The sequence below is a fragment of the Balaenoptera borealis genome (genome assembly GCF_965194805.1).
Source record: "Balaenoptera borealis genome assembly, chromosome: 3".
In the NCBI taxonomy this organism is placed as follows: domain Eukaryota; kingdom Metazoa; phylum Chordata; class Mammalia; order Artiodactyla; family Balaenopteridae; genus Balaenoptera; species Balaenoptera borealis.
In genome coordinates, this window is record NC_138866.1 from 43,468,093 (window position 1) to 43,488,034 (window position 19,942).

General features: G+C 38.0%; 1 long non-coding RNA gene across 1 annotated transcript in view; it reads left to right on the plus strand.

Moving 5' to 3' along the window:
- Window positions 1–19,942, plus strand: part of LOC309626221 — a 397,593-nt gene that overhangs the window by 127,490 nt on the left and 250,161 nt on the right. The gene's annotated exons all lie outside the window — the stretch shown is intronic.

The window sequence follows — 19,942 nt, forward strand, 5'->3', positions numbered from 1 at the left end:
TGCAGAGAAGATGCAAAGACTACGACCACAGCCCCCAGGTTCAAGATCTGGTGGAGAAAAAACACACCAAAACAATTACAATATAAGGTTTAAAAACATTTCTAAATATTGAGTCTGTTTCATCACCCCAGTGGATTGTAAGTTCTTGGAAGACAGGACATCATATTTTATAGCTACAAGGGACTTAAAAGGTCATTAAGTGGAATGTCTCAATTTATATCCAATAAACTCTGGCTCAGAGAAACTAGATAAGCTGTGTAAGGCCAAGGAAATAACGTGTAAGACCCAAGACTAGAAGGCAGATGTGCCTGACCACTAGGGCTGGTCTTGTCCCACCATTCCACACTGCCATCCCTCCTTGGGTTCCTTCCATGTCTCCTTCATCCCTTTCATCATGTAAGCGTCTGAATCTAGTGTTCCAAACATGATGGGCATTGGATAAGTGGGAATTTGGTGATAACAGTCATGTGTATATATCATGAGTGCTCCAGACTGTCTATGTGGGCAGCCTTCAGGATTGCAATCAGCATTCACTTAGCAACCACACTGCCCTGACTTGGATAAGATGTTTATTTTGAGTGGCTTGGGGGAGGCAGTTATGGTAAGTTAAAGACTCCCAGGGTCGCCTGATCTCATTGCCAACACTGGACATACAACAGTTGCTGGCTCGTCTGTTAGCTGACTACTGTGCTTCTTGAACCCTTGGTTTTCTCATTACTAATGTGGAGGTTGTCATGAGAATTTTGTGAGATAATATAGGGTAAGCTCTTAGCACAGTGCTAGGCACACAGTAGGGGCACAATCGATGTGAGGTTTTGTTATTAGTGTCATTATCATTAACGCTGACAAATTCTTATGAGTTTTTAAAGGATGTTTGTATTACAGTCCATTTTCTAAACCTAAGAAATTGAGTTTGGGAATTTATTTCTCTCAAATTTAAAAGGTATGTACAAATTGAAATATCATGCCAACTAATTAAGAAAATTTACAAATAAATATTGACTATCACCCTACCACCACTACCATTTAAAATCCACTCAAAATCATCACCTCCGTTAGTCACCCAAAAAGTAGAGTAATTGAAAACCACATTCTCTAGCCCTCCTTGTGTAAATTGCTATTTGCCCCAGGCTGTTTTCAAGGCTGTAAACAGATGTTAAAGATCATTGACAAGAGACAGGATAATCAAAAAGCCTTGAAAATGATTAAGGTTTTGCAGTCAAGATAAGAATTTTGAGCAGTTTGCAATTCTATCTTCGACACTGACAAACTGGTTCATTTCCTTTTATGTGGACAAACAGTTATAACATTGCTCACTTCACTAATTTAAACTTTTACTCAACAAAAACCAAATATTTCTTGTCATACATGTATTTTTCCCCTGAGAAATAATAGCTTTAGGTGTACAGAAGTTCTAAGATGGTGAACTTTATGGGAACATAAGGAAATGCTTGGCTTTATTTCTTGTTGAGAGGAGGAAAGTTATGCTGAATCATATTACCTTCCTCCTGTTTTTACAACTGCTTGCTCTGTAAGTCAGTGTTTGCCCCTGGAGTGGAAGTGAAACTTGAGAAACATCATTGTCTCCATGCATTGGAGAAAAAGGTTGTGGAAATATTAACTGCATCTTGACTGGGCTTGAGGAGACAATTACAGGCACTATGCAAATCTATCTGACACATCTGTAGCTTTTCTTCTCTAAATGTTTCCAGACTTTTCCTTTATTCATTTAAAACCTGAGGTTCAATTTGCAGCACAGCATCAATCTAGATGAATCTCTTTTGCAAAATTTGCAGGTATCTTCTTTTTTAAACATAAGAGTAAGGTGTGAGTTACCTGAACAATTACCAAATTTATACGACCCAAGCTTACCCAAGCTTATTAAGTAAGTAATTGAGTAGAACCAGCCAATAAATGAAAATCAGGAGGCAGGAACAGCAAGGTAATGAAACGCAAATTTCTTTTTCATAAATTTCATTTTTCATTGTTCTTCTTAGATGATTTACATCTAATTTGGAAATTGCTTCTGAAGATGACATGTAACTTAGGGTCAGTGGAGGTTTCCAACACATAAGATATAAATTCATGGTCACCCCTATTACATCATCCTGTTTCATATTCTTTACAGCACTTAACACCATCTGATTCCTTTTGGTTTATTTGTTGGTTGGTTAGTCGGTTGGTTTATTGTCTGTCTCCTCACACTAGAAAGGAAGTGCCATGAAAAACAAGAGCCTTGCCTATCTTCCTCACCCTTATGTCCCCTTGAGCACCTGGCTCACGGTGGGCCCTCCACAACTGTTTGCTGAGAGAATCACTGCCCGTGCTCAGTAGAGCCACGTATCTCAAATTATGCTCAAGAGGACCAGAGCTTGGGAATTCTAGAAGTAGAGCAAGGCGTGTTTCTTTGCTACAGTTGAAGAGTGAAGTTCTTCCTGCCTCTCCATTTCCAGAAAAACAAGATAGTTAATGTATAATGTTTCACGATTTAGAATTTTCTCCTTTAAATTTCTCATGCCTTAACTTTTTGCTATCTCTTATCTCTTTGCAATCAACATAATGATAAGCAAGTAGCAAGCCGATATTTTCCGAAAAAATTGGGAATAGACAATAGCACTAAATTCGACCGGCTCTTAATATATTTGTGTATATATTTTAACACAATTTAAAAAATGGTTAAAATACATAAATATATATATGTGTGTATACATATACATATATAAATTTTTTTAAAGCTCTGGAGATAGGTGGTGGTGAGAGTTGCATAGCAATATAAATGTACTTAACGACACTGAACTATACACTTAAAAATTGTAAATTTTTTAATGCATATTTTACCACAATGGAAAAATGGTTTTAAAAATATACAGCCAGTGACTAGTGAGTACTCGAAATGTGGCTAGTGCAACTGAGGGACTGAACTTTTTATTGAATTTATTTTGAATTTATTTTGATTTAAATTTAAAGAGTCACATATGCCTACTGGCTACTGTATTAGACAGAACAGGGCTAAACACCTGGACCACTTCACTTAAATAATGCCATTAGAGAGCTAATTTTTAAAGTTATCATTTGGATGGGTTTTTCCCTTGTTTTCGGACATTTTATTTTAAATTGTCAAACTTACACAAAAGTAGGGAGAATAGTATAATGCATATCAGTATGCTCATCACCTAGATTTAACAATTGTTAATATTTTACCATATTTGCCACAAAGATACTTGAGATTCAGCTATGCTAATGAGTTGAGATCAAAGCTATGGAACTGAGAAGGGCTCAGTCATACAAACATCTCTCTGGAGTCAAAACCAATTCCATTAGCCCTGCCCTTCCCTTTTGCTAGCAAGTTACACTTTTTTCCCCACAGTTTCTAGAATAATTGTACCAGAAATTACAAGAATGTAATGACAGTTATTTGTGAATATGATAATATTTATAATTTCTAAGTTGTCTCAGATTTGAGCTAGGATTGCTTTGCTATTAGATTGTGACTTCTTGTGGTACTCAGATATTAATAGTAAAAAGTCACCAGCCACTGAGTGTATGACACCTCCAATGAGACGTAGGTGTCATTCAGCAAGTATGGCCAAGATGACAGGTTAATTGGTTTTCCGAAATTTATATTCACTTTTAATTGGGCTGGGAGGATGGCTATGGAATGATGATACCTATAAGCCACTCTGACCAGTGCTTTCCATCATGATGATGCTGTGCTTATAAGCGTTCGTGTGATCATCAGGAGTAATGGGCTTCTGGCTTTGCTCTCCTTTTTTGGAGTTGTTCATTGTTGGCATGGTTAGAAAGCTGGCTAATCACAAGTCAAAACTTGCCAAATTATTTACAGGAGGTAAACCATAGAACATTAAAAGTGGTTTAGAGAAAAAGAAAAAAAACTTGCTAAACTAAAATGGGGCAGAAAAAAAACCCCAATATTTCAATAAGGCATCTTGAAAATGCGACTCCAGAACCATAGGCAAACACACAGCTTGACCCAAGTATCTACAATGAGTCCTGACGTTGTTTATATGGTGACTATGGTCCGACTCAAAGAAGGTAGATATAGTAGCATGAATAAACATGGGGCTCTGGCACCAAACTTCTTAGTTTCAAATCCTGGCTTTGCCACTTCCTGACTGTGGGCCTTGGCCAAATTACATAAACTTTCTATACCTCAGTTTTCTCACTAGTAAAATGGAATTGATAGTAGAATTAAATGAGATACTTAGCATAGTGTGTTGCACAAAATGTGTGTTCCATGTTAAATTATGCAGCAAAACATGATAATATTCACATTTAAAGATAATAGCTCTTAAGGTACAGAAGCAACCCTAGTGTCCATTCCATCAGCACATCAACAGATGAATGGATAAAGAAGATGTGGTGCATATATATACACACACACACACACACACACACACACACACACACACACACACGGAATACTACCCAGCTGTAAAGAAGAATGAAATTTTACCATTTGCACAAACATGGATGGACTTGGAGGGCATTATGCTAAGTGAAATAAGTCCGACAGAGAAAGACAAATACTGTATGATATCACTTACATGTGAAATCTAAAAACTACAACAAACTAGTGAATAAAACAAAAAAGAAGCAGACTCACAGATATAGAGAACAAACTAGTGGTTACCAGTGGGGAGAGGAAAGAGCGGAGGGAGAAGATGGGGAGGGAGGATGTTTATTATGGGATTATATAAAATCATGTGTGTGAAACTTTTGAAAACTGTAAAGCACTATAGAATTTAAAGAATATTTCACTCAATAAAAAAATTTATAAAGAAGTCAATATATGAAAAACATAAATGAGATACAAAAAAAAAGATAATAGCCCTTTGAGGAAAGTAATAAATAAGGGCAGTTGAGATTGTCTTTATAACCACAGTCCTCATGGTCTAAGGAAGCATCACATTCCAGGCGGCTGGATGTAGGAAGGAACAGAGAAAGGACAAAGCATATTTGTCAACTGTTTCTACAGTTTTCTAGAAGTTACGACATAATATGTAATTCTGAAATCCAGAAAGATCTGAAAAATAAAATTTTTTTTATATGTTTTCAACAAAAACTCATGTGAAGGTGAAACTTGACCTGAGTTGACATGAGACCATGATCTTTATTTATCCCACTTATAGTAAACATTATGCTTTGCTGCAGTTGATGGTGAAGTGCTGCCCCCGACTCCAATGGACATATTCCATAATAAGCAGTACGTGAATTGTATCGCCTTCAAAATCTGGAAAGATCTGAATTCCAAACCGTGTCTGGCCCCAGGAATTTGGGATAAGGAATTTTGGACCACTACTCTTATATTCTATTGGCCGGAACTTAGTGATGGGTCCACTATTAGCTGCAAAGGGGCCTGGGAAATGTAGTCTTTATTCCGGGCAGCCATGCACCCAACAAAAATTCTATTACTATGGAATAAAGTTGGACATCAGCACCCAGCCAGTAGTCTCTGACCCAGTCTCATTTTTTCCCTAAACTTTTATCCTAAAGCACCCCCCAGAACCTCCTGAATAAGATCAGAATAAATAGGAATTATCCCTTCTTTGTAAGTAACCTGGATTGACTTCAGATGACCCAGTTCTGTTTTCAAAATCTCCAGACATGGCTGGCTACTCATATTCCTACAGAATGCTACCTTGACTTCTTAGGCAAATCTACAGTTCATAATTCTTCCTCTTATAGAACTACCTCAATCTCACAGATGTTTCCCAGTCTTCTGGTAAATTCAGGACAAGACCTTTGGTTCCGACTGGCCAGGGTCTCTACGAGTTGGGACCCTCATATGGACTAACTGCCAATGTCTCTCCAACCTTTCCTGGTGGAAGAGGTGGGACATCTCCATAAGAATGTTCAAGAAACAACTTTCAATAACGAATATCCAGATTCAAACATTATCTGTTTGAGCTCATCAAACTCCATCAAACGCAAATTCTTCTCTCAAAAAAAAAAAATTATTCAAATTCAACAAATTCAGCTCTGGCATAGAGATAGCATTGTGTTCCAGGAAGCATGGAGAATAAAAGATGAGTATTTTTCTCTGCTTATTGCAACTGGACACAAAAGGAGGAATTTGGGGTAAGTGTTGAAAGAAGAAAAACAATTTAAAATTAGATTTTATTTTCAACTCAGAGGCTAAAGAACATATTTTAAGAAAACGGATGTGAACAGTGTTTGGTAATAACCCAAACCTAGTCATTGGTAAAATCTAATTTTTCCTCTAGTATAAATGAAATGCAAGATGAGCAAGAAAGAGATAGTCACAAACAATAACAAAACAAGATTCTGCCTCTGGCTTGTGTGCAGTAAACTGTAAATAGATCAATGAGAGGCCTCTGGAATCCTACTTTATTTTATGCATTCCTCGTCGATTCCTACAAGAATGTGCTTTTGAATGTCCAATAGTTAAATCATCAAATGGAGATGCCAAACTTTACATATTCCTTAAGTTCTTTTTCAACTTTTCAAATGGCAGTTTGTACAACTGTTCCAGGTAAGTTTAAATAGATTAAGTGTTCTGGAGAGTGTCAGTATTATTCAGCCTAGAAGCTAAGTGTAACATAAATGGAAGAATAGACTGTACTTTGTGCATTTCATACATTTTAATGGCCAAGTACTATTGATTGCTGTGCTTTTTTGCAAGTAAGGGAAAATTCACACATCGCATTGTATATTTCCTTGCTGTGGAAAGTTATTTTGATCACACCTTACAAATGATCCATACTGATATCAAGTTTACAGTCTTGAGAGGAGGAGGAAAGAGTGAACTTAATTTGAATTTAGAAAGTCTCTAAATGATAATTGAATCACAAGACTGGATTATAATTCTAGGAGCAACACTTGACTTGGTCAAAATCACTGTTATGAAGAGATGCAATTTTTACACAGTACTTCACGTTGATTAAGTAATGTGTGAAAATGGAAAAAAAAGTATTTGAATCTTAATCACAGTCATTTGCATGAAATAAAAGTCTGTGTCAGGGGAATGCACATTATAATAACTCCTGGGTGTTTTGGTTGCATCAGTGAGCAAAGAAGTTGTATGCATTTTTTTTCGTGCTGATATACAAGAATTCCTTTTATATTTATTGTATCTTTGATTGTACGAAAATTCAGCAATATAGGATTTTGGCTGGTGAGAGACGACAACTGATTAACTACCTTAACAATGGCTGTAATTAAAACAGATGTTTGATAATGCATGCACCCGAATTAAACTGGGAACATTCAAAGACAGAAAAGAGAAATAGGAATTTGATATGAACCTCATTCTCAGTCGGCTCTCCATTAGATGGAAAGGTAGTAAATGGGAAATGAACTTCAGAAAAATTCTTACAGTCTCTCTCCTAAATATGCTCTCCCCACCCCACTGCTGTAAGCTTGGGGAGCTCAAAATGCAGAAAACCGAGGGTCTTGCTTGTGTGCTTCCCCTTCCCCCAATCCTACCTGAGGCTGGGCTACAAATCTATAGATTCTACTTTTCTGCACTGGCGCATACTGTATTAACACTTCCAACTTCACTGCCCTGATGAGAATCTCCAATGTCTGAAATGCCTCCAAATCTGGAGCTAGACCCTCTCCTGCCTACTTCAGACCCCAAATAATCGGTATCATCTTTTAACAACCTAAAAGCTCCTGCTCAGTTGATATGCATTTCCTACAATGTTAATTTTTTTTTCTTATTTTGATTGTCTACTTCTAGTTTGAAGGCAATATGATTTAGGAATAGAGATTTTAGCTTCTGAACATTTCCACCTCCCCTGGTTTGTGGAGGAGAAGGAGAACACTCAATAAAACAAGAGTTTTGATTCCTGAAGATGTTGAAATTTCCAAAAGACAATAATAATTTTTTGCAAAATGTGTAATTCTAATTGATCAACCCAGGTCAGAAGAAGAAAATTGCTAGGAAAATATCTGCCAGTTATGGCCCGTAGTAAGGGATAAACGTGGAGCAGAGATGGGATGGTAATGGATGCAGCAGTGTCTTTAATTAGAACTGAATAATAGTAAAAATAATAATTATAATAACATTAATAATGATAAATACATCTATATATATTTCACTAACTAAAACTGAGTAAAAAATACAAAAATGGTAAAAAAAAAAAAAAAGAAAAGATATCATTTCAGTGATAACAGAAAACAATTGTGAGCTCAATCTCACCTTAAAGGCAGAAACAAACACTCCGAGCACATGACGGCATCCGTTAAATCTCAAAATAAATGTGCTGAGACAGGTGCACTGAACTTATTATACACTCAAAAATTAACAGCGCTCCAAAATGCAAGCTTCCCTTCTCGACAGCAGCACTCTTTCAACCTCAGCATCTAGGAGTTTGCTTTGATGCTTTCCTCTTTATCTTATGGTAGATTGCAGGCACTCCACAATATCTATTGAAAGAAACAATCCCTCTTTCCAATCTCACAAAACCCACTTCTTCTTTTAAAAATACACTTTTAAGAAAGCACTCCTTCCTTCATATACCCTCTACCACCGGCCTAGTCAGGGCCCTGCATTTCCAAAGATTATCTGCCCCCTCCTCTTCACCTCTCCAGAATCCTCCTTTCTCTAGGGCCAGTTCAGATTCCATCTACTGCAAGGCTTCGGTGATCACTCTAGTTCACAGTGGTTTCTTCCTCCTCTGCACTCCTATTGGATCCAGGGAAAACACTCCCTAGTTCAGCACATAATCTTTCTTTATATTAGTTTGTAATGGTTCTCCCTCCCCAGTTGTAAGCTCCTCCGTGATGGGAATAATACCTTACATTCCCTTCTTCCTTCCCACCTTCCTTCCTTCTTTTCTTCAACAAATACATAGTATTTAGTACCTACTCTGGGCCAAGCAGAGCACTTCCTGGGTTCCTCCACCTGCATTTGGCAGCATTTACCATGTAGTAAAGCAAGCATGAATTACATATGCAGAGTGTTTGAAGAAGTTTATTCAACAGCTCTCTAGCGCCCTGGTTGCTTTAACTTAACTCATCTGCTGCTTTCTCCCAGCATATATTCAACCCATTCTTTCTGACACAGAAAAGCCTTCAGTATCACCACTTAGCCTACTTGGTACCTTCTGATAGAGGGAAGGAAGCAGAGAGGTTTATGCCAGAACAGCAAAAGCCTCTTCATGAAACCTGTTTCTGTAACGGGTTCCACCCAACTTCATATGTACTATTGCTCAAATTCCTTGACTTCCTTGTGCCATCATGTCCCTTCTAGAAAAGAAAGATGATAACATATTGTATGCCACCCCCAACACTCCCTAGGGTGAAGGTTAATAGGATAATGGCTGTAAAACACTTTAAGCTCATCCAAAGAAAGGTGCCACATTGTATAAAAATGTAGAGTTATTATGTAACTAATCAGATTCAAAGTACACGTTGCAAATGGACCTGTGGAGCGCTGAAATGAAGCCTCAAGGAGGGATGCTTATGCTTAACTTGCCCCGCAGGCCCAGGCAGCGCTTCTGGAAATTTCTCTTATATAAACTTCAGAAAATACATTTCAAATCCATTTTTTTAAAGGGAGGGAGGTTTATGACTGCAGAACAGAGATGAACTTGTACAGCCAGAACTCAGATTCCCGATACTTGCTCCCATATGAAGAGGTGTCACATTTGCTTTTACATACAAACCATAAAAATGCAAATTCTCTGTACAGATGGGAGGATGAAGAGAAATTCCATCTTCTAGCCTCAAAGCTCTGTGAGGGCAGCAACTGATTTCTTTTTTTTAAATTAATTAATTTATTTATTTATGTATTTATTTTTGGCTGCGTTGGGTCTTCTTTGCTGTGCATGGGCTTTCTCTAGTTGTGGCGAGGGGACCACCAGGCCCAATGCTCATTTATTTGAAGAAGGCGCTAAGAAAGTATATCGGCCACTAGGCTGATTGTGTGACAGCCGCGTTATATGGGCATTGCCACAGACTGCTGTCAGCCCACGGGGCTAGGTGGGTGCAGGAGCAAAGACCATTTTAATCCCACATTTTGCTGGAATGTGCAATTTTGGGCATGCCAGCTGTAAATAGGAAACACACTAATCTCATTTGTGAATAAGACGTAAAATACCAAGTAAAAAATTAGCACATTTTACTATATAAGTAGTAGAATGAAGTAAGAACATATTATAACCAATTGGGGGTAATTCCAGACTTCCAAAATTAGTTCAATAATATAAAATCTATTAAGAGACCTTATTGTATAAATAGATCAGAGAATTAAAACCACATGATTCAACAACAAGGACCACAGTATAGCACAGGGAACTATATTCAATATCTTATAATAATCTATAATGGAAAAGAATCTGAAAAAGAGTAGATACATAAATGTATATGTATAACTGAATCACTTTGCAGTACACCTGAAACATTGTAAATCAACTATACTTCAATAAAAAAAATTTTTTAATTAAAAAAAAAAAACTCACATGACTAGTTCAATATTTGCTGTCCCCCCAAAAAATGGCTTTTTAAAAGATCTTAATATTGTGATAATAGAACAAAACTTTTTAAGCCATATATTTAAAAAGACATTTCATATATATCTTGTGTGTCACAAAGTAACAGCCAGTGTAATACTTACTGGTGGAAACCTAGAAGTAGTCTCATTAGAGCCAGGTACAAGACAAGGGTACTTGTTATCACCACAATTATTTAATGATTGTTCATGAAGTGCTCACCAATGTAATTAGATGAGAGAATAGATAAGAAGCATAAATTTTGGGTAGGAAGAGACAGAAGTTCATTATTTGCAGATTATAAAGATTACAGTCTTGAAAAACCCAAGTGAATCATCTGAAAAACTATTAGAAACATGAGAGAATTCAGTAGATTATCTGGTTTAAAATACAAATATACAAAGTAATAACTTTCTTAGTTGCCTGCAATAACAAGTTAGAAAGTAAAACAGATAAAGTAGTTACCCATTCACAAAAGAAAAAAATAACAAGAAATGAGTATGGTTTGTATTAAGGAAATTATAAAACTTTACAGAAGGACATTATAAACATGGAAAGAAAAACAATATTTTAAAATGTTATTATAGACTAAACTAAGCTATAAATACAATACAAAAACAATCAAATTCCTAGCAGGCCTTTTTTTGACAAACTTGATAAAAGTGATTCTAAAATTTATTTGTGGAATAAGCATGTGAGAATAACCAAAACAGAGCTGAAAATGAGTAGAAAATTAATTTTTATTATATATTGATATTTTTCTTTATAATATATTGCATAATATATAAATTGATAATACATTAATAATTTTAATTTTAAATTAGGAATTAAAAGAGTGTGGTACTGATCGAAGAAACAGAACAGAAAACCCAGAAATAAATCCACATTTACAAGGGAAGTCAGTACATGAGAAAGACACTTTTCTCCTGATAGACAAAAAGATAAATTGTTTAACAAATTATATTGAGGTATCTGGCTCAGGCTAAACACCTTGGTGTCATTCTGATTGGTCTCTTTCCCTCCCTACCATCCCTTCCATCTATCGTGAGTCCTACCTGCTCTTCCTTCAAAACACACCTGAATCTGGTCACTTCTCACTACCTCCACAGCTACCAGCTCCCTCATCTCTTACCTGGATTTCTATAGCTTCCTAGTCGACCTTCTGGTTTCTCTCTTGCCTTCCAACAATCTTCTCCACATTGTAGTCAGGGTTGTCTCTCAAAAATGTAAGTCAAATGATGTCACTCCCTTCCTCAAGACCTTGAATATCTTCCCATCGTACTTAAGAAAAGTCTCAACTTCTTTCAAGTGGTAGACGTCCCCTGCATGCCTGGCCCCTGACTGGCTCTCAACTTCATCGTTCCCCCCTCACTCACTCCACTCCAGACACATTAGCCTTCTAGGACACTCTAAACTTTTTCCCACCTCAGATCTTTGCATTTTCTTTTCTCTCTGCCAGAGTGGCTCTTCCCCTAGATCTTCAGATAGCTCACCCTTCACATCCTTCAAGTTTTCCTGCACAAATGCCCACTCCACAAACAGGCCGTGCTTTACCATCCTATCCAACATACTCCCTTCCCTTAACCCTCTGCTTCATCTTTGTTGCATTTATCAGTCACCCGAAATTGATACATAAGATAAGTTTGTTTATTATCTGTCTCTCCTGCTACATTATAGGCTCCATGAGGGCAGAGACTGTTTTGCTCACCACTGTAACCCCAGTGCATAGAGCACAGTGCCTGGAGCATGGTAGCTGCTTAATAAGTATTTGTTCAATCAATGAATTGCAGAGGGAATAGAGAAAAGGGGATGGAACTGAGTTATTTAGCAGGTGGAACCAATTGGACTTTGAGATTTATTCAACGGATGAATTCAATGGAGGAATCCTAAGGGACTTAGGATGATTCTAAATTTCTGGACCAGAGAATTGAAGAGATATTGCACCATTTGTATGTTAAGAATTTGAGGATAAGAAACTGCTTTCCTAGGGAATATGTTGAGTTCAGTTTAGGGTCTGAGGTGTCTATGAGACCCTCATATAGGATCTCCAGAGGGCGACTGGTAATACTGGTTCACAGTTCAGGAAATTAGAAATAGTTTAGGGTTCATCATTTTTTTTTTTTTTAATGTATTGAACTTTTAAAGAGAGTAAAAGTAGAGAAAGAAAAGACTTGCAAAAAACAAAAACAACACAAAACACTGGGTAAAGATATCACCAAGAAAGGAATTCTCAAGTTACTTGCACTATTTTGACACAGAGGCAAATTTTCTTCTGCCGTGGATAACTGAAATGACCCGCCAACTGTAAATAAGATGAATTCTCTTAACTACGAATAGACCAATGAACGTGTCTCACTAAAGAGATGAGATGCCAAACGTTAGAACTCCAAATTTAATGATAAAGGATATAGTTCAGTTGAGTGATCAAAGAGCATCTGTTGAATAACTAATTAACGCTGTTTTTCTCTCTTTAAGTAGTAAATACGAGGCACCCACTGAAGGCTGATCACCTCTGTAAGTGCCTATGGTAGATGCAAACTAGCAAATATGAGCCTTGCTCTTCATGAAGCTGACCATCCATTGGGGGAGACAGGTTAAGATGTTATTTTGACAATTTTACCTGTTTGTTCATTAGAGGTATTTTAAACGACTAATTCTTTACCAGTTTGATGAAGTGCATGGTGCATGAAGCATAGTTTTAGAGACCCTAACTGCTCTTGGTAAAGGAGAAGTATTTCAGACGAGGTATGTACTCAACTCTAGGTTTGAGACCAGAACAGCTGCTTCTTCAATCCTCCATTGGCCTCCGAATGGGAACCCAGACATTCTGCCTCAGCTGCTCACCAGATTATCTGTTTATGTTTTGTTTTTCACTTTTATCATACAGATAATACTCTGTAGAAAAAAATTTAAATACAGATAAATATTTTAAATTTATCTGAATATATTCAGAGGTCATCATTATTAACATTTTGGCAAATACACTTCCAGACAATTATATCCACACATATAATACGTACATTTACAGCACAATCAAAATTTACATACTGTTTTATTCCTTAACAATATACCACAAGCATCTCCCTATGTCAGTAAACATACATTTACATTATTGTTTTAAATGGCTATAGCACACAATTGATAGATGTCCCAAAATTTATTGAACTAATCCTCTATTACTGAATGTTAAATTACTTCATATAATTTGCTATTAGGTTTGCTGTGGTGTGATTTGCTGTGGTCAATTTCCTTTCACATTGAGTTTTGCCCACTTATACAAGTATATTTTCAGAGAGAATTCTTAGGTGTGAAAGTGTGAGTTAAAGAAGATACACATTTTAAGGCTTTTACTCTGAGTTGCCACAGTACCATTGTACTGAGCTCTTGATTACTTTTCCTGATCTTGGTTCCATCAGGCACATCTGTGGGCTTCACTCTAGTTTCTCTACCAATGGTATAAATCACCTAAAAACAATAGATATGGATGCATCTTAGGGCAACCAATATAATGCCTAGAAGTTAATCAGCAAAGGTTTTCTCTTTAAAGATCTTTTAGGAAATGGAAGGATAATGTCAGTATCAACCTTCCAAGTTGTTCATTTTTTTTCTCCTAGAGACTTAAAAATTTCTCTCATTTCTCCAATGTCCCATCTCCTACTTGAAGAACTAAATGTTGTTTAAGCAGAGTATTGTATTTCTCCAGCTACCTCTAAATTCCAGTGGCTGCTTACTAGTCTACTATTTTCCATGTCGTGCCATCATTGCTGCTCCCACTGCTAATCCAGTGAATGCTATCTGCTTCGCATGGGCTTCAGAAGTCACTTGCAGGTGGTCCTGTCCAAAGAAAACTGTCCCCTAAACCAAAACGTTCTCATCAGAACAAAAACCTCAGCAAGTCTCCAAAAATCTCTGAAGACTAAAGATAATGGTTAAGGTGGAGAAGAAGGTAGAAGGATCTCAAAGGGTGACAGGCTGTAAGACACAAATTCAAGAACAAATCTTTCCCATCCCTGTAGTTTTAAAAATATGCTACATCTAAAGTGCCCATATCACATGTACCACAATGTTCACTGCAACACTGTTTACAATAGCCAGGACAGGGAAGCAGCCTAAATGTCCATCGACAGATGAATGGATAAAGAAGATGTGGCACATATATACAATGGAATATTACTCAGCCATAAAATTGAATGAAAATGAGTTATTTGCAATGAGGTGGATGGACCTAGAGTCTGCCATACAGAGTGCAGTAAGTCAGAAAGAGAAAAACAAATACAGCATGCTAACGCATATATATGGAATCTAAAAAAGTGGTACTGATGAACCTAGTGGCAAGGCAGGAATAAAGACGCAGATGTAGAGAACGGACTTGAAGACACAGTGGGGAAGGGGAAGCTGGGACGAAGTGAGAGAGTAGCATTGGCACATATACACTATCAAATGTAAAATGGATGGCTAGTGGGAAGCAGCTGCATAGCACAGGGAGATCAGCTCGATGCTTTGTGACCACCTAGAGGGGTGGGATAGGGAGGGTGGGAGGGAGGGGATATGGGGATATTTGTATACATATAGCTGATTCACTTTGTTGTACAGCAGGAACTAACACAACACTGTAAAGCAATTATACTCCAATAAATATATTTAAAAAAATAAAATAATAAAATTAAAAGGCATTAAAATTACATTAAAACCACATTGTAATAATGAAATAGATAACCCAGAATAAACATTTGACTGTCATAAAAAATAAATATAGTGCCCATATCATTCATTATGATTGTTCTATCAATAATAATAACTACTAATATTTATTGTATACTTTGAGATAGGCATTATTCTAAGCATTTTAATATAATGACTCTTTATTTTCACTTAAACAAACAAACAAACCTTTACTATTATTGTTCCCAGGTAGGCAAAAAGTTATAGACAGTTTCAATAATTTTCCCTGGAACCCACAGCTAGTAAGTAACAGAGCTAGACTGAAAATGAAGGTCCCAACATGATCCTTGTGGCCATTTACCCCCCCAAAAAGTTACATAATTTCAAATCATATTTGCAAAGTTTGGGTGAAGTATTTAGGAAAGAGACAAGATCAATATTTTATCTATTTGAAGTTTTTAAAATAAGTATTTTTTTCATTTATTCAAAAGCATTTAAGGAGCACATATTAAGTTGGAACTATCGTACCTAAGACTGTAAGAAATGCAAAAGGGAACTCATTTAATTCATTTAACAGATATCTATGGGGCAATTTCTATCTTCCCTGCACTCTGATGGGCCCAGGGGATACATCTGTGATCTCCTCCCTTGAAGAGTTTACAGAGAAGTTCAAGGACAAGTAAATATTGTAGGGTGTGAAGTGCTCCCACAAGGGGACAGTTTATAATTCCACATTAAGAAATGGGATCACTTAGTGAATTATAATCACTATCATGGGAGGGGAAAAAATGAGTGTTATTATTCAAAGAAGGATGAGATAGACGTATACAGACTTCAGTGTAAATAGTTCATACCAGGTCAGACTTGGGGCTCTAAATTAGAGCTATTGATGAGTACTCTATTTCTTCATGGGACAGTCATATTTTAGGAGCTGAGGGAACAAATGAGAATGATCTTGGATCTGGAAAAGCACATATTCAATCAAGTTTTAAGAGGGCTAGCCTTGCAGTAGTGTACAGAATGGACTCAGTGGAAGGCTAGGGATTGAGGGGGCCTAGGGTGACAAACCAGACATGAGCCAGAGGTAGGGAAAGTGGCAGCAAGGATGGAAGGGAAGGGGAGATGAAAAGAACATTGCGAAAGAAGATGTAACACTTCTGAGAGAAATGCAGAGGGTTTGGAATCAACTAGAATCTGATGAGCCACTTACTATTTATGTGACCTTGGGTGAGTCCCTCTGCCTTTTGTCAATAAATGGGTAATACGAGCATCACAGGTATTACAGTAAGTCCCCTACATATGAACCTTCAAGTTGCGAACTTTCAAAGATGTGAACGTGCATCTGGTTCCAGCAAGGAACCTGAACCTGTGCCATCAACGTCAGGCATCAGTGAAATTGCAGCTTGCCCTCCATCTCCTATTGCTGACGATCCTTCAGCTCTACCATCTCCCACCTCCTCTCCCTCCTCCAGTCAGTAACTCTTCTTGCCTGTTCACTCGATGCCAGCTCCTGTGTGCCAGCTGTTGTACTGTACCGCTGTACTTTTCAAGGTACTGTAATATAGGATTAAAAATGTTTTATTTTTGTGTTTGTTTTTTATGGATTATTTGTGTGAAAAATGTTATAAACCCATTAAGTACAGTACTATATAGCCGATTGTGTTAGTTGGGTACCTAGGCTATCTTTGTTGGACTTACAAACAAACTGGACTTACGAATGCACTCTTGGAACGGAACTTGTTCGTATGTAGGGGACTTACTGTACTTCCATAAGAATTCAACGAGGCAATAGTAGTTAAAATCATTATTGATGACTCTCCTCAAACCTGTCACTCTCTATCTCCTTATTCCATCTCTTGTCAAAGTTCAAGGCGTCCTTGGGGAAAAAGCCATAAATAAGGACACTTGTAAAGGAATAAAGGTAGTCTCTGATTTCCCATGAATTGGGTTTGATGAGCACCCCAGAAATATCACTTTCGTTCTCCTTATTAATTCTGAACCAACTAGAAATAGATAAAATATAATAGTAAAGCAGACGTAGACCAAAATGCCACCTTTATCACTGGCAAAGCTGATATTGGAGAGTGTGGCTTTTATCGGCGGACAATATTTTCTAGTACTGAACACAGAGATAAGCAGACCTCTACCTACCCCCACCCACAGGTACAGGCTGCGATGGATGGCCAGAGGCCTTCTGCCTGGGACAGGCCTCCTGTGACACGTACTGCACAGAGAAGGATGGGAGAGTGCTACGTCTGGCGGCTCACTCCTAAGAGAAAAGGAGAGGAAGGGGATGACTTTCACAGATTCGCCAATCAACCCTCACTGTTGGCATGAGTGACAGCCCAGGAGCCCCACAGGGTTACACCAGTGTGGGTTCCTCCCGTAGAAGGAAACAGCTGGCTTAGCTTAGGGAGAGTGACTCCTACCAGCTTCCAGCCCCGTCCTGCTCCCTCTTTCATCTTCTTTCCCTCTGCCTCTCTCACCTTCTCACTTGGCTGTCAGTGCCTTATTCACAGTAAGGCAGAACTGCTTTCTCCCCCAGGGGGTTGGACCCTTAACAGGAATTCAGATCCCTTAAATGAGAGGAATGAAGGTCCCATGGGGAGTTTTGGTGGTAATTTGTGCAGTCAATAAATCCTTTGCAGGACTTCTGAAAACAACACTCCTTTAGGTGGTAATCTGCTGGTCAATGCTACCAAGATATTTCACTTTGCCAACCCGGGGCACAGGGTATAGAGTATTTGTCTTCCCTGAAACAACTTTTCTGGCTCTTAGTTTTAGGGAGATGTATGACTCTGCTGGGGTAGCTCTTCTAGAAGCATACGTTTTGCACAATGAAAATACAGCGGGACAACTTAAGAAGGAAAATGAGACATGTGGTTTGACTAACCAAGTGCCTCAGTTTATACTATTACTTGCCGCCCACCCCAGTTTTTTCCTAATCCTCCTCAAGCAGCTGTCATGGAGGAGGAAAGCCCTAGCCTGGGACCAGAAGTTCTGGCTCTGCCTCTTTCTAACTTTGGAAACTCAGACACATGATAACTTTTCTGAGTTTCCATTCCCACATTTAAAAAAATGGGGCTTTACAGTCAAGATGTCCTTCAATGGGTGAATGGATAAACATGCCCATACAATGGAATATTATTCTGTGATAAAAATAAATGAGCTATCAAGCTTTGGAAAGACATGGAGAACCTGAGATGCACATTGTTAAGTGAAAGAAGCCAGTCTGAAAAGGTTACATACGGTATGATTCCAACTATATGACGTCTGGAAAAGGCAAAACTATAGAGACAGTAAAAAAAAACCAAACAGTTGACAAAGGGAAGGGAGAAAGAGAAGAATGAATGGCTAGAGCACAGGGGGTTTTTTAGGGCAGGAAACTATTCTGTATGATACTGTATTAGTAGATACATGACACTATGCATTTGTCAAGGCTCGCAGAACTGTGCAACACAAAGAGTGAGCCCTAATGTAAATGGTGGGCTTTAGTTAATAATAGCATATCATACCAATCATCAATTGTAACAAAGGTACCATGCTAATGCAAGATGTTAATAATAAGGGAAACTGTGGGGAGGGGGGTATATGGGAACTATGGGAATTCTATATTATCTGAACAACTTTTCTGTACACCGAAAACTTCCAGGGCTTTGACATCTACCCCCCAGTGTTGTCAAGGGGACTAAGGATGACACTCCTGAGAGTTCCGGGCACCTAGCAACTACGCTGTAGTGTTCAGCCTGTCAGATGCCCGTGGCTCCAGCTGTCCCCCCCTTCTCTTTCCTAATCACTTAAGGGGGGTTACTTTCCTGGTAGTGATCACACCTAGAAATATTCACTTTCAGTGTCTGGACATGATGATCAGTTCCCCCATAAATCTAGCTGCTTTTCAAAATACTCATGTTCCAGTTGTTTTTCCCCAGTATGCCAATCTTATTTTATCTTTCTGTTAGCCAGTACATCTTCTGACCTTAGGAATCCTGGCAGCTGCAGTATAGCAATGAAGGGCATGGGTGTCAGAGCCAGACTGCACTCATATCCCAGCTGCACCATCTACCAAGGGCCCAGGCAACCTTGTACAAGTTGTTGGACCTTCCTCTGCCTCTGCTTCCTCATCTGTTAATTAGTGATAAAAAAAATTCTGTTAGAGTGATAAAAATAATACCTCCTGCACATTTTTTGAGATGATTAAATGAGATGACCCATGGAAAGCAATTAGAACAGTGACTAGCATATAATAAAAAATTAATGTTATTTTCCTAAATGAGCATTTACATGTCAAAGATTTTGTCTTTATGGCCATTGGTTCTCTCCATATGGCTTTGCCCACAGTCACATCTGAGCCATTGGGAAAGAGAAGGTATGTTCTTCCATCCACTTCCTGGGTAAACCTTGGAATTTTGTCAAGCAGACAGTGCAGAATTTGGTGTGTGAGTTTTTCAGATCCATGTTAGACTGACCCAATGGCCAGATCCACTGTTAGGGTGAGATCTGGATGAGGAAAACATGAGAATAACTTGGAGCTCTAGAACTCCTAGTTTAACTAATAAATGATTATCTATCTATGCTAAAATAAAACGTGTGTATATTTAATTGGTAATTATACGTTGAGTACATATGTAGGGGACAGGCATCCCCTAACCAGTTCTGCATTTTCAGCATCTTATTCAGCAACGCAACACCCTTCTGCGTTTCGGAAATGTGCTCTGTTTTCTCTCTTTCAGGAAGGAAACAAAGATCTTTCAGATGGACAGTGAGGTCACTTCTCCCTGTCCCCCTTCCCTCTCCACACCTTG